The 13981-nt window shown below is 50.8% G+C and overlaps 1 protein-coding gene across 1 annotated transcript in view; it reads right to left on the bottom strand.

Moving 5' to 3' along the window:
- Window positions 1-13981, bottom strand: part of TMOD1 (tropomodulin 1) — an 85099-nt gene that overhangs the window by 63835 nt on the left and 7283 nt on the right. The window lies entirely within an intron of this gene.

Below are 13981 nucleotides of genomic sequence, written 5' to 3'. Positions count from 1 at the left end.
CTAGAACCACCATATGTACCCTGATCTGCCTTAAGCCCTCTGCCCTCCCTCTTGACTAAAACTGTTGATAATATGACAAGCCCAGCTCACACATCACCTCCGCTGTGAAGCCTCCATGTCCCCTCACTAAGCAAAACTCATCATGGCCCTCACGCTGGGCCCACACCCCTCCACTCAGCTCACATCCATCTCCTGTGGCGACCCCCCCACCCCCCGGGCAGGGTGTCAGTTTGCTGCATCCCCCTCCCCCCAGGGCCCAACCCGGGGCCACACACGCAACAGGATGCTTTTTACTGAAATGAACCTAATGGCAGTTCTACCTGTCTTTGTTTATCCCATCAGACAACCTTGAGGAGACCGTGGGCTCTTCTCCTCTTGGAAAATGTCAGCTTGCTGCAGAAGCTGCCAGCATCTCTGTATCTGAGCCTGTTCTCACCCTCGCCCTCCTTTCTGAGGCTGACAGGCTAAATAGTGAGGCAACAGCTCAGGACTTCCTTCAATGCTGCGGAATGGAATACACTATTGTGTACAGCATTGGTGTTATGGTTGAATTGTGCCCTTCAAATTCATCTGTTGAAGTTCTAGCCCCCAGGATTTCTGTAAGCCAGCACCACTCTGCAAGTAAGATGTGCCGTTACCTGGTAGAAGAGTCATCGCAGGAATAACTCGTTCAGTTTACATGAGGTCCTACTAGAGCAAGGTGAGCTCCCAATCCAACATGACTGGTGTCCTTATAAAAAGTGGAAATTTGGACAGACACACACAGGAACACTTGTGGGGATGAAGACAGAGATCAGGGCGATGCTTCCAACAGACCAAGGAACGCCAAAGGCTGCCAGCAAACTACCAGAAACAGAGAGAAGCCTGCAACAGACCTCCATGGCCCTTGGAAGGAACCAACCCTGCTGGCACCTTGATCTTGGACTTTGAGCCTCCAGAACTTTGAGACATTTCTGTTGTTTAGGCCACACAGTTTGTGGTATTTTGTTATGGTGGCCCCAGCAAAAGGATATAATCAGTATCTCCTTCATCAGCAGTTTGTGTTTTTAGACCCCTACACACACACACACACACACACACACACACACACACACACACACACACCATGGCTCCTCTGTGACAGGACTGATGGGATCGTCCAGCATAGAGAGAAAGGAAAGTTAGGAAAAGACAACCAGCTAATCAATCAACCAGCTGGAATAGTTATTAACTAAAAACAATTAGTGCACTTAAACAAAAAACAGAGTTCGCTCAGCTAACAGGAAAAGCCTCCATTTCAGAAAGCAGAGGTACGTGTTATTAAGGTACGTTTGTGCACGTGCTGGCATGTGTGTAGGAGAAATATGGCAGCTGGCCTGATAAGAAAGCCCTTGCTTCCCAAACACAGAAAACCCCAGTGCCATCCTTTTGTATAAGAATGGCTTGGCCTGGCCTGACGTCTTCCTTTGCCCGGACCCCAAGAACGCAATGTTCAGACCATAAATGGGTCCCCCTTGATTCATTTCTATTTACTTCCAAAGAAAGCACAAGCCGCTGACAATGCTCTGGTATAGATGAAAAACAAAACAAAACAAAAACCCCTCTGTGATGCTCTCAGAGAATAACCTAATTTGGCTTTTCTTGAGTGGAACCAGGAGAGCATCTATAGCCAAGAGGGACCGTAGTGAAAGGTTCAGAGGTTTACCAGAACTAACTCACAGAGACACCTCTGAACGAGCTGCAAAACATATTTTGGGCACTCAAACAGGTTTTGGGTTATCCAAAGTTCCACAGGACCTGAGACCGCAGGACTTCTCAAAACTTTCGGGATGCTTCCACGCATTGGGTGCCCCCAGGAGAAATAGGTTACATGCAGAATTTTCCTGGTCTTTAACCATGAAACCATGCCTCTGAGAAAGTATTCCTGGAATTGGAATCCCATGAAGCAAAGTTCGGGTAACACCCTTAGCGTCACCTCTGGGTCACATGAGGGAGCCACTCAGACTCACCCCAGAAGGGACTTGGGGACAGAACCAGCTGGGACCGGTTTGGGATGCTGGGAGCTTCCCGTGCTTGCTGTCTTTGCCAGCAGACTCATTTCCTAGATGATTTGCACTAAAATCCTTCGAAAAAAGTGACAGGCAGAGCCTGCAGACGGGATGAGCCAGGACAAGGGAAGAGAGGAGAGTAGGAAAAGCAGCTGCAAAGGCACAAGTTAGAGAGAAGTAGGTGGCAACTTTGAGGCCCGTTGAAGGAGGGAGGGCTGGGCGGCAGGCCACCTCCAGAGACGCCGCCCTGAGGGGTACAATCATTAACTTTCCTGAAAGAGTCTCCCTCTTAGTACACACAGGGAAGGGAAGTTAATGTTCCTCTTACACACTCCAAGGTGCTGTTGAATTCAAAAATCCTATTTCAGAGGATTTAACGGCCCTTTCTAATGTCAAATATTCCGTGAATGTTACGGAGCGATGAGACCTTCCATTCAATGCGCTGAGAGGAGCGGAGGGCTCCTAAGGCCAACTAGGAAGCTGTCAGCTTCAAGCCACACTCACCTACTTGGCTCCCAGAACTGGCTTCTCTAAAGCAAGATTCTCCCCGCGCCGCCCCCCCCCGCCCCCCCGGGGGTCAGTGACGTGGAGAGCTGGAGGTGGGGAGGGGGAGGGTGGGAGGGAGGTGAAAACCATGTGCACCGAGCCCACGGCAAGCTCGACCTTAAAATGTGGCTCGGAAAGGATGGTGTTTTATAGCTGTTAATAAAAGGCTTCCATTTCCTAATAAAAGAGCTGCCACGGGCGGACACAGGGCTGCGATTCAGAGACTCTGGTTCGAGCGCCAGCTGCGGTGGTGGCTCCCCGGGCGGCCCTCGCTAAATCCCTCCCTTCCTCTGGGCTTCCGTCTGCTCATCTGTACAAGGAGCGTAAGGGGACTGGGAAATTCCACTTGTAACCTGTGCCTCTTGGAGCCATCCAAAAATTGGATCAGATGGGGGTCTTTAAACCGTGTGCAGGGAGACCTCAGGCTCCTCCAGGGTCCCTGCCGGGGGTTACGCAGGGAAGGCTGAGTGAGGGGGCTCACCTTGGTTTTGCCTGATGTGTTTATTTGGGGCTCCGTGCCAGATTTCCCTTGAAGAAAGGGGGATTCAGCTGCGGAAATAAAAAGTTGCCAATCACTCTGAACAGTGAGAGGGTAATAGTACTGTTCCCCCCATAGGGTGTTGTAAAGGTTAAGTGGCCATGAGCAGATCAGGGGCAAAGCCGGGGGCTGGTGTGCGGTCCACACAGGCTCAGCAAACACTAGCCATGACTCTGAGGTTGCCGCCCCCTGCTGCTGCTACTGGGGTCGCCTTCCCACCCCCCTCCCGCTCCCCCAGGTCCTCTTGGCAGACTGTAACTCCCCTCAGAGAAGGACCCAGGTCTTACTGGTCTTCACGTCCCCAGTGCCTAGTCCTGTGCCTGGTAAGTGTGCTAGTAGAGAATGAGCACATTTGGGTTTCGGTCTAGTGTCCTTGGGCCTTTGGGCAAGTCCCTTCTCTTCTTGGATCTTTTGTTTTGCCATCTTTCAAAAGGAAAGAGGGGGACCAGGTCTGGGAGGGCTGGGAACCCAAACGGGGAGGGAGCGGCAGGAAGGGGGTGATGATGAGGCTCCCAGCATGGCCAGCCTGAAGTGCCTCTCTTACCTGCTTTATAAATTGAGTCCTGAGGAAGAGCTGGTAAGAAAAACAAAAGGGCGGCTCAAGAAATGTAAGACACATTGAAAAACTTGAGTCTTCCACATCTCGTGTCTGTGGTACCCCAGCAGGCTCATCTGGCCACCCTGCTTCTCAACAGCAGAAGCCTTAGACCACGGCTCAACATGAAAAAACAGAATTTACAAGCTGTGCCAGGAAATAAAACTACGCAGGTTGGAGAGTAAAAATTAGTGGGTCAAGGGCTGAGGCCATCCATCAGGAAGCTTCAGAAATGAAAGCTCTGAGACGGGGAAGTTCTTGGAGTACCAAGGGCACTTTTAAATCTTTCATGGGGAATGGGTCCAGTCACTTCTGCTAATGGCTTTTCCGGCATCCGCCCCCACGGGAACACTCCGGAAGGAGGCGCTGCAGCAGCATCTGGATTTATGGACTGCACTTCCCTGAGGTCAGGAGGGGCTGAGTCACAAATTCAAATGAATATTTTTCCAGTTATACCATCTTCTTATTTCAGCCACAGTGAACAGCTTGATGATGGCCGAAGAAAGGCTGATTTACAAAGTTGACTCTTCATACCCAATCTTCTCATGTCTTTGTCCTTCTCTTTTGGAAGACACTTTGGTCAAAGAGATTTCAGGCCATGATCCCTCATCACCGAAGCCTGCGCCTCTCTCTTCCCTTGGCTTCAGGGACACAAGAGTGCCTGAGATGCCCCCTGTTCCTCTTGAGAGAGCTGACTCCCCACTGCCGTCCTTCATTAGGCACCCCTGGGGGCAGCCATGCTTTATATCATGTGACACCTCCTCTCAAAGTGGGTGCCTGGCTCAAGGGCAACTGATTGATCGGCTAGTCAGTGAGCCATGAGGTGGCTTGGAATTGGGTGAATGAGCTTTTATTTCTTGGCATTTGTATTAATTCCTGGGATTGTCTTAATCAAGTACCACAAACTGACTGGCTTAAACAACAGAAATTGTTGTCTCTCAGTCCTGAAGGCTAGACATTCAAAATCTAGGTGTTGGCAGGGTTGGCTCCTTCTGAAGGCTCTGTGGGAGAATGGGGTCCACGTCTCTCCCATAGCTCTGGGAGCCTCAGGCATTCTTAGCCTTGAGCTGGTGGTCTCCCTGTTCTGTACCTGTCTGTGTCTGCATGTCCCCTTAATATAAGGACACCAGTCATACTGGATTAGGGCCTGCCCTTAGGACCTTATCTTAACTTGATCATCTGCAAAGACCCTATTTCCAAATAAGGTCACATTCACAGGTACAAATTTTGGGGGGATAAAATTCAACCCACAACAGCACTGAACAGGGACACAAGGAGAAAGTGAGGCAGGTGGCAGCGGAAGCTGGGGATGAGGAGACCATCATGAGCACGTGGAAGCTGAGGCCATGAGGGAAGAGACTTTTAGGGGAGTAAGAGTCCTCAGAGGAGGGTGAATTCACGGGACTGAGAGAGACAGACAGAGAACACCGTGTCCCCAGAAGTGCCCTGCTCCCTCAGGCCTGGATTGCTGTGGCTCATGCTGGATTCCCATGAGAACCCCATCCTCTCTCCCACACACAACCCTCATCGCACTCAGGCACCCTGAATGAGCCCTGCTCCTTGCAGCCCGTGAGAGCTCAGACTCTCTGGGTTTCCCTCCTTCCTTTCTGTCCCTCCTCCTCAGTCCCCCTGATGATGCATTCATTCTCCTTGGCCCACCCGTCCCCTTGGTTCTGCCCTCTTCTCACATCTCACGCTTCCCCTGGGCCTTCTCATCTTCTCCTGTGTGGGGTCGGTTACCAGTGATAAGCTGATGACTCTCAGCCAGTCTCTCCAGCCCCGGCTCCTGCCAGGCACGCCTGGAGTCCCAAAGGCCCCACACGCCCAATGCTGAGTGTGGGCCCCGGCCTCCACCCCCACCGTCTCCTCACCTGGGTGACCGCATCTGCGCAGCCTCAGTCACACCTGGGGCCGCCTGCACTCTCCCTTCCCACTCCCCTCGCTCTGGTCAGTCCTCACGCCCGCCAGTCCTCTCTGGCTTTCTCTCTTATCTTTTAAATATTATCCTGTTTTTGAAATTGTGATAAAATACACATAACATCAAATTTACCACTTTAACCTTTTTAAGGAAAACGGTTCGGTGGCATGAAGCACAGTCACACTGTTGTGAAGCCTTCCCACCGCCCGACTCCTGAACTTGTTCATCTTCCCAGACTGAGGCTCTCCCCGTTAAGCACCAACTCCCCATCCTGCCCGCCCTGCCTCCCCAGCCCCTGGCAGCCGCCACTCTATTTCTGTCCCTGTGAATGTGACTACCCTAGGCACTTCATCTAAGTGCAATCCTACCGTATTTGTCCTTTTGGGACCAGAAGCTTACCTCTCTCCCATCCTTTCTTTTTTTTTTTTTTTTTTTTTTTTTAAAGATTTTATTTATTTATTTGAGAGAGAGAGACTGAGAGAGAGAGAGCACATGAGAGGGGGGAGGGTTGGGAGGGTCAGAGGGAGAAGCAGACTCCCCGCCGAGCAGGGAGCCCGATGCGGGACTCGATCCAGGGACTCCAGGATCATGACCTGAGCCGAAGGCAGCCGCTCAACCAACTGAGCCACCCAGGCGCCCTCTCCCATCCTTTCTATGTGTCCCTCCTCTCCTTTTCCATGTGGCTTGCCTTTTTAAAATCTATGTTATCACAACAGCCCCCCAACCTCTCCCTGCCTCAGTTTCCCTACCTTCCCATCCACACCCAACTCAACCTCTCTTTTTTTTTTTTTTTTTTTTTTAAAGATTTTATTTATTTATTTGACAGAGAGAGAGACACAGCGAGAGAGGGAACACAAGCAGGGGGAGTGGGAGAGGGAGAAGCAGGCTTCCCGCGGAGCAGGAAGCCCGATGCGGGGCTCGATCCCAGGACCTGGAATCATGACCTGAGCCGAAGGCAGACGCTTAACGACTGAGCCACCCAGGCGTCCCCCAACTCAACCTCTAAACGATCTTCATGAACATCAGTTCTGATGCTGCTCCCGAGCTGAAAGCCACCTTCGAAGGCCCCATTATGACAGTCAGAGAGCAAACTCCTCAGCCTGGGGTTTGAGGCCATTGGAGAGCTGGTGGCCTCTGGGCCTCCCCAGCTTCTGATCCAGCCCAGGCCTTCCCTTTCCAGCTGTGCCAGACCACTCGCCCCGACCACCCCTGACATTTCAGTCCTCCCGGCTGTCCTCTCAGCCTGCAGCGCCCTCTGCCCGCCTCCGTGCGCTTGGCAGTTCTGCTAAGAGCTGGAGGCACAGCCCCTCCAGAGAGCGAAGCATCCCGACCTTACTGGAGTGGCTGGCCTCTCCCTGCACAGCCTCCCAGGGAGCGAGGAAGACAGTGAGCCCAGGCCCCTCAGCACCCCGCCCCTCCCTCACCGGCTGGGCCCGCTGGGCAACACCCCCTGACCAGCTCCGCATCTCAGTGCGCAGCCAGGCCTGGCGCAGAGTGAGGGCCCGTCACCGCAGCTCGGTCAGGGACACGGGCCCAGGGAGCAGGGCGGACAACAAAATTCCATCCCCGGCCAGTGACCCACAAGGGGAGAAAGTCAACCGGCCCTCCGTTGGTGGGGGGTGGGGGCTGCCAGGTAGGGTGTGGAAGGGGCAGACAGCAGGTAATGGAAGTTCTGGGGGGCTTAACTTCCTCGAGGTTCGGGTTTTAGAACAGGGTCATAGAATGTGATGCAAGAATCGTACCAGTCGCCACGCAATGTGCAGAGACCTTTGCAGCGGCTAAGCCTCAGCCACCTCTAGGCCTGAGGTTGGTTCCACGCCCCCTGTGCTGCGAGGGGTGAGTGTGCCTCAGGGCGCCGCGTACCTGTCACCGAGCTTCCCAGCCACTTGGGCCCCCGTCCCCTGCCATCTTGCTTCCCCAGGGAGCCCTTGCTTGCCGCCGAACCCCCACCCGGCCCTGGGAAACATCCTCCCCGGTGGGACTGGCTGCTGAATTGGCCGGGTCTGGGTCCAGTGTAAAGTAAGACCGTAGGGTCCTCCGTTCAAAATCAGGGAAAAAGTGCCACCAAAGATACCAAGACATAAAGTTTTACCTTTCTCGCACTGTCTCGCTCTTGATGTGTCATAGTGTTTTCTTACTTATTGTTTAATTTCTGGATCACACAAGTGCCCGTGGGCCGCGACACAAAGCGTGCACGCCAAATCCACTAGCTGCCACTTTCCTTCCCCTGCCCGAAGCGGGATACACACACACCCTGATCCGATGAGGAGCCAGACGGTGGAGCCCGGCATCTCCCCGTCCCACAGGGGGCCGCTACCCCAATACACAGAAATGAGCCATCCGAGGGCATCGCGACCTCTGTGCTGGGACGCTAGGTGCCCGGACCGGGGTGGACGAGAGGCCTGTCCTTCAGCGTTGCCAGTGCATGCAACAGAGATCCCCAGGGAGGCCGGAGGGACCTGGGGGCCCCAGGAGGGGAGGCAGCTGGGGTCTAAGAACCTGTCCCCGGGGAGAGGAGAGGCAACAGGAGGTGGGGCCTCGAGGGGGCCAAAGCTCTAAGCCCTGGTGTGTGCTCTGTTGGCCATGGGACTTCACTTAAAAATACAAATCCAAAGATAAAATTGAGAATTTCAAGAGAGTATCTGCAGAGCATTCACCCAAGCCCAGCGTCCTTCTGAGAGTACGGTCTGTGCAGCTGCGTCACCTCTAACCCGTCCCCAGCCCTCTCCCTGGGACACACATCCTGAAGGCCCCAGGGCCAGACTCAGCCTTGTCTCACCTCAGATGGTCCTCTTCCTTCCTCCCTAAGTATCTTTCAACCCATTAGCATCTCCAATCCCTGCGGTCTACAGGAAGCTGGCCGCACTGGGCAATGGCAGATGGAGCACTGGGATGGAAGTCAGGGGATCTGGTTACAAGTCCTGTTGGTCGAGGACTTGCTGTGTGATCTTGGGCAAGTTGCTATACCTCTCTGAATCTCAGTTTCTACAACCCAATTCATTGGGTACTTACTGAGAACCTACTATGTGCAGGGCTTGGGGGCCTTTGTGGCACAGACAGAAGTTAAGGTATTTCCTGGCCCTCAGGATGCTTATAATGAAGTTGGGAGGTAACACTCACACAGAGATCCCTGGGGCCATGTCACACGCATGGTGTCTCCATCTACCATAAGGGGGTACAGCTAGGCCACAAGCCCCATGTTACAGATGTGGCCTCATCTCTGGTCAGCCTGATGAAAGGCAAAGGTTGGACGAGGGGTCACACAGACCTGGGCTCAAGCCCCTGACCAGCTCTATCTGGCTGGGCAGCCTTGGTCATGTCACACAGTGCCTCTGAGATTCATGGGGCTGCTTTTAAAGTGAGGGCCCAACATTCACCTCTCAAGGGGTGCCGTACAGAGGGAATGAGATAAAGGATGACACAGTTCAGATTGCTGGTTTCCTTCCCCTTGTCTCTGTCCCACAACGCTTGAGACCTGACAAGCCAACCCCATAAGCACAAAATGGGTGGACATAGCTGAGCAGCCAAGATTTAGGGATTCTCAGGTGACTGTCGACCCAATGTAAGTCGAAGGTGTGAGGTGTTGGCCCCAAAGGTCATGGTGGGATCTCAGCTGCATTAATCAAAGTACAGTGGCTGAAGCAAGGCAATGGTGGTCTTGCTCAACTTCATGCTGGAGCTCAGCTCTGGGCCCCCACTCTTTCATTTGTGAGGGTGACTTTTTTCTTTTTTAATAAGGCATTGTTTTTTTTTTTTTTAAAGATTTTATTTATTTATTTGAAAGAGAGAAAATGAGAGAGAGCACATGAGAGGGGGGAGGGTCAGAGGGAGAAGCAGACTCCCTGCCGAGCAGGGAGCCCGATGCGGGACTCGATCCAGGGACTCCAGGATCATGACCTGAGCCGAAGGTAGTCGCTTAACCAACTGAGCCACCCAGGCGCCCGGCATTCGTTTTATATATAGTCAAATGTGCAAGTCTTGAGAGTACAGCTCCCTGAATTTTCCATGTCTGTCTCTATGTAAAAACCCCTCAGGGGAAGACACGGGCCATTTCCAGCCCACCAGAGTGCTCATATACCTCCTCCCGGTCCATCTCCCTCAAAGGGACTTTGAAAACCACAGATGAGTTTTAACTGTTTTTGAACATCACATAAATGAAAACACACAGTGGGTATGTTCTCACGTCCGGCTTCTTTCACGCACATCACATCTGGGAGATTCATCCGTGTTGTGTGTTAGCAACAGTTCATTCTTTTTCACTGATGTGTAGTATTCCATTAAACGTATTATACCATAATTTAGTTACTCTACTGGTAATGACCATTTACGTTATTTCTAGTATTTGGTAATTATAAATGGGGCAACAATCGTCTTTTGGTAGAAACAATCACTTATTTCTCTTGGGTACATACCTGGAGTTGAATTGCTGGCTCGGAGTAAGCGTACATTTAGTTTCAGGAGACACTGTCAAACGGTTTCCCAAAGTAATTGCACAATTTTACATTTCCACCAGTGATGTATGAGAGTTCCAGTTGCTCTGCATCCTCGTCAACTCTTGGTATGGTCAGTACTTTTCATTTTAGCCTTAGCCATGATGGCGGGTGGGTGGTGGTATCTCGTTGTGCATTTCCCTGCTCATTAATGATGCTGAGTACATTTCATATACCTACTGGCCATGTGGGTGACCCCTTCTCTGGACTCAGCACCACTCATGAGCAAATGTCCAATGCAGAGAAGGGGAGCCATGTGTCACATGAAGAACAGTTGAAGGACCAGGGGAGACATGGTCACACTCTTCACACCTGTAATGTGCTGACCCTGGGAAGGAGGGACAGACATGCTCTGTGGTTCCCCAGTGGGCAGACGACATAGATTCCCAGGACATGGACTTATGATCTGTGCCAGGAACTTTCTAACAGTAAAAAATGCCCAGAGATGCACTGGGCTGATTCAGGAGCTAGTGGGGAGGGGTTACAAAAGGCATGTGAGCAGGGATGACAGAGTCCCAGATGAGGCCTTCCAGAGACAGTTGAGGTCTCTCTCCACTAATGGTGGTTGTTTGGGAGGTGAAAGATGAGATTTAAGGCCTGATTCAATTAGGAAAGATGTTTGGGGCCACTGAGTGGGGAGGATGGGGACTCAGAGACCAGCTATCTTTATGAGACTTGTTTTTTGGCCTGTTTGCTTTTATTTTCCCCCAGCTGATCTCATTCTCTTAGTCATACGGGAAAACACCTGCTGAAAAAGCAGGGAAACTAAGCACAGCGTTTGACCCTGTCTCTCTCTGCAGTTGCTACGAGCCCTGTCCCAGGACACACGGAGTCTCAAAGGTCTACACGTCAGTCAAAATTGTCCAGTGGTTTAAATTAGAAAGGCCGCGTGCTCGTGTGTGCACACGCCACTGTGTATTTTCATTTTGCATCTCTTGAGGTCATCACAGTGTCTGAGTCACTGCACGAATCACTGTGAGCAACAGGGTTCCAGGAAAGGGCTCTGAAACCATCTCCTGACCCTAGCCGGCCTGCACACCAGGCCAGTCTGCTCTGGGGCTCCTTCTCCCCACCTATCTCAGCAACTTCCCCATCGCAAGCCACCATGAGTTCTCACCAGGCCCAGCCTCTTCCATGTCATCTTTCTCCCAGTTGCAAAGGGTTCTAGCAGACCAGACATCTTAGTACAAATGGAAGAGGCCGTCAGAAACATCGACTTACTGTACCCCTCTGTCTGCAAGACTGAAAGCTACTCGGGAGCAAGCATCTCTCTCTCCTGTGGTCTGACACAAAGCCTGTGCCTCTCAGGAGCTGAGGGAAGGTTTGCTAAGTAAATGAATGAATGCCCAGCATTATTCCTGGCTTTGCCAGCCATAAATCAAAAGCATTGGTAGACCTGCCTGCCCCCCCGACCCTGCTCGTGCCCCCTCTCTCTTTCTTTCTCCCTTTCTCTCAAATAAATAAATAAAATCTTTTTAAAAAAAGTTAATAAAAGAGGCTTGTAGAAAAGCCTGTGGCCAGTCCTTTTCTCACTTTCCATTTTACAAACTAACTCGTCACCTTGCCTCACAGCAGGTGTTAACACAAGGTTCAGCTTATGAAAGTCGTTTTTGTATCTTCTGAAAAACCAATATGAAAATGAGCATGAACAATGCCATAAGCAAATGGCAAATGGGGGGAAAACATTTGCTGCTCACTGAACACAGGGCTAATTTATTTAATAGACAGAGTCCTACCAAAAAACCTAAGCAAACCAAAACAACAACAAAACCAGCCCAGTGAAAATGTAAAAAGAGGAAAGGAATGGGCAATTCACCTAAAAATACAAATGGCTAAAAAACCTATGAGCAGATAATGACGCTCACTCATAACTATGGAAAGGTAAATTAAGAAATGAGCCACTGGTTGTCATCCATCACATTGACGAAGATGCAAAAGCCTGAGAATTCCCAGCATTCACAAGATGTGGGGGAGACCAGCGCTGTCACACAGAAGAGGGGCTCACATTGGTTTACCTTCTTTCAAGGCAAGTTAAGCCATATCTACCCATTTGCACACGCCCTTTGACTCAGCAATTCTACTTCTAGGAATTTATTCTACTCATTTATTCAGTGAATCGTACAAAGATATATGTACAAATCATCTGATTATTATCTATATTAGCAAAAAACTGGGAACCACATAACAGTTCGCCCATAAGGCATTGGTTATATAAATTCTAATGCAGACATACAGTAGAATGCTACTGACCCACCCTCGGGGCTATTGTACTGTATGTCACCGTACCTTACGATAGCAAGCACCATTCTGTACGTACTGCATAATGGGCACAGTGATAAGCTCTTTATTTTTTTAAGCAAGTTTTTTTTTTAAAGATTTTATCCATTTATTTGACAGAGGGAGAGAGAGCGCACAAGAGAGCACGAGCAGGGGGAGTGGCAGAGGGAGAGGGAGAAGCAGGCTCCCCACTGAGAAAGGAGCCTGATGTGGGGCTCGATCCACATGACCTGAGTCAAAGGCAGAGGCTTAACTGACTGAGCCACACAGCATCCCCAGTAAGCTCTTTATACAGATTATTTCATGCAATCTTAATAACTCTATGATGTAGGTACTTTTTTATTCCATTTTACAGATGAAGAAACTGAACTGCAGTAATCTGACTGCATTAGCTCCCTAGGGCTGCCATAACCAATTACCACAAACTGGAGGCTTAAATTTGCTCTGTTGCAACTCAGAATGTCAAAATACGGGAACCAAACTGTCAGCAGCATTGGCTCCTTTTGGAGGCTCGGAGGGAGAACCTGTCGTCCCACACCTCTCTCCTAGTTCCTGGTGATGTCAGTGCTCTTTGGCATTTCTCGGCTTGTCCCTGCATCGCCGACTCTGTCATCTCAGGCCCTTCTTCCCTGCGTTGTGTCCACTCCTCTTCTTTTTTTTTTTTTTTTAAGATTTTTATTTATTTATTTGACAGAGAGAGAGAGGGAACACAAGCAGGGGGAGTGGGAGAGGGAGAAGCAGGCTTCCCACCGAGCAGGGAGCCCGATGTGGGGCTCGATCCCAGGACCCCGGGATCATGACCCGAGCCGAAGGCAGACGCTTAACGGCTGAGCCACCCAGGCGCCCCGTCCACTCCTCTTCTTATAAAGACACCAGTCGTTGGATTTAGGGCCCACCCCAATCCAGTAAGACCTCATCTTAACTAATGACATCTGCAAGGACCCTATTTCCAAATAAGGTCACATTCCGAGGCTCCAGGTGGACATGACTTTGGGGGGATGCGACGTAACTTAATACAGTGACCAAGGTCACAGATCTAGTAAGTACTAGAGCTGAAATTTGAATCCAGACAAGATTCCATCTGACTGTGCGCATCATCACTGCTCCATGCTGCCTTCCCATCATAGCTCATGCTGTGTGATGCTAACCATATCCCAGGCGTGGTCTTAAACATTCACATATAACAGCTCATTTAGTCTCCACAGCACCCCCGCTTTATAGATGGGGAAACAGATCCCCACAACAACCCCATTTTATAGAAGGAGAAACTGAGGCATGTAGAGTTTAAAATTACCTGAATTTACATAGCTAGTAATAGGCAGACCTTTGATTTGAACCCAGGGAGGTGGCCTCAAAATCCATATTCTTTTTTTTTTTTTTTTGAAGATTTTATTTATTTATTTGACAGAGACACAGCGAGAGAGGTAACACAAGCAGGGGGAGTGCGAGAGGGAGAAGCAGGTTTCCCGCTGAGCAGGGAGCCTGATGCGGGGCTCGATCCCTGGGATCATGACCTGAGCTGAAGGCAGACGCTTAACGACTGAGCCACCCAGGCACCCCCCCCCCTTTTTTTTTTTTAAAGATTTTTTT

The sequence above is a fragment of the Neomonachus schauinslandi genome, chromosome 13 (assembly GCF_002201575.2).
Source record: "Neomonachus schauinslandi chromosome 13, ASM220157v2, whole genome shotgun sequence".
Classification (NCBI taxonomy): Eukaryota; Metazoa; Chordata; class Mammalia; order Carnivora; family Phocidae; genus Neomonachus; species Neomonachus schauinslandi.
The sequence above is the reverse complement of the archived record's forward strand: the minus strand, read 5'-3'. Positions and strand labels throughout refer to the sequence as shown.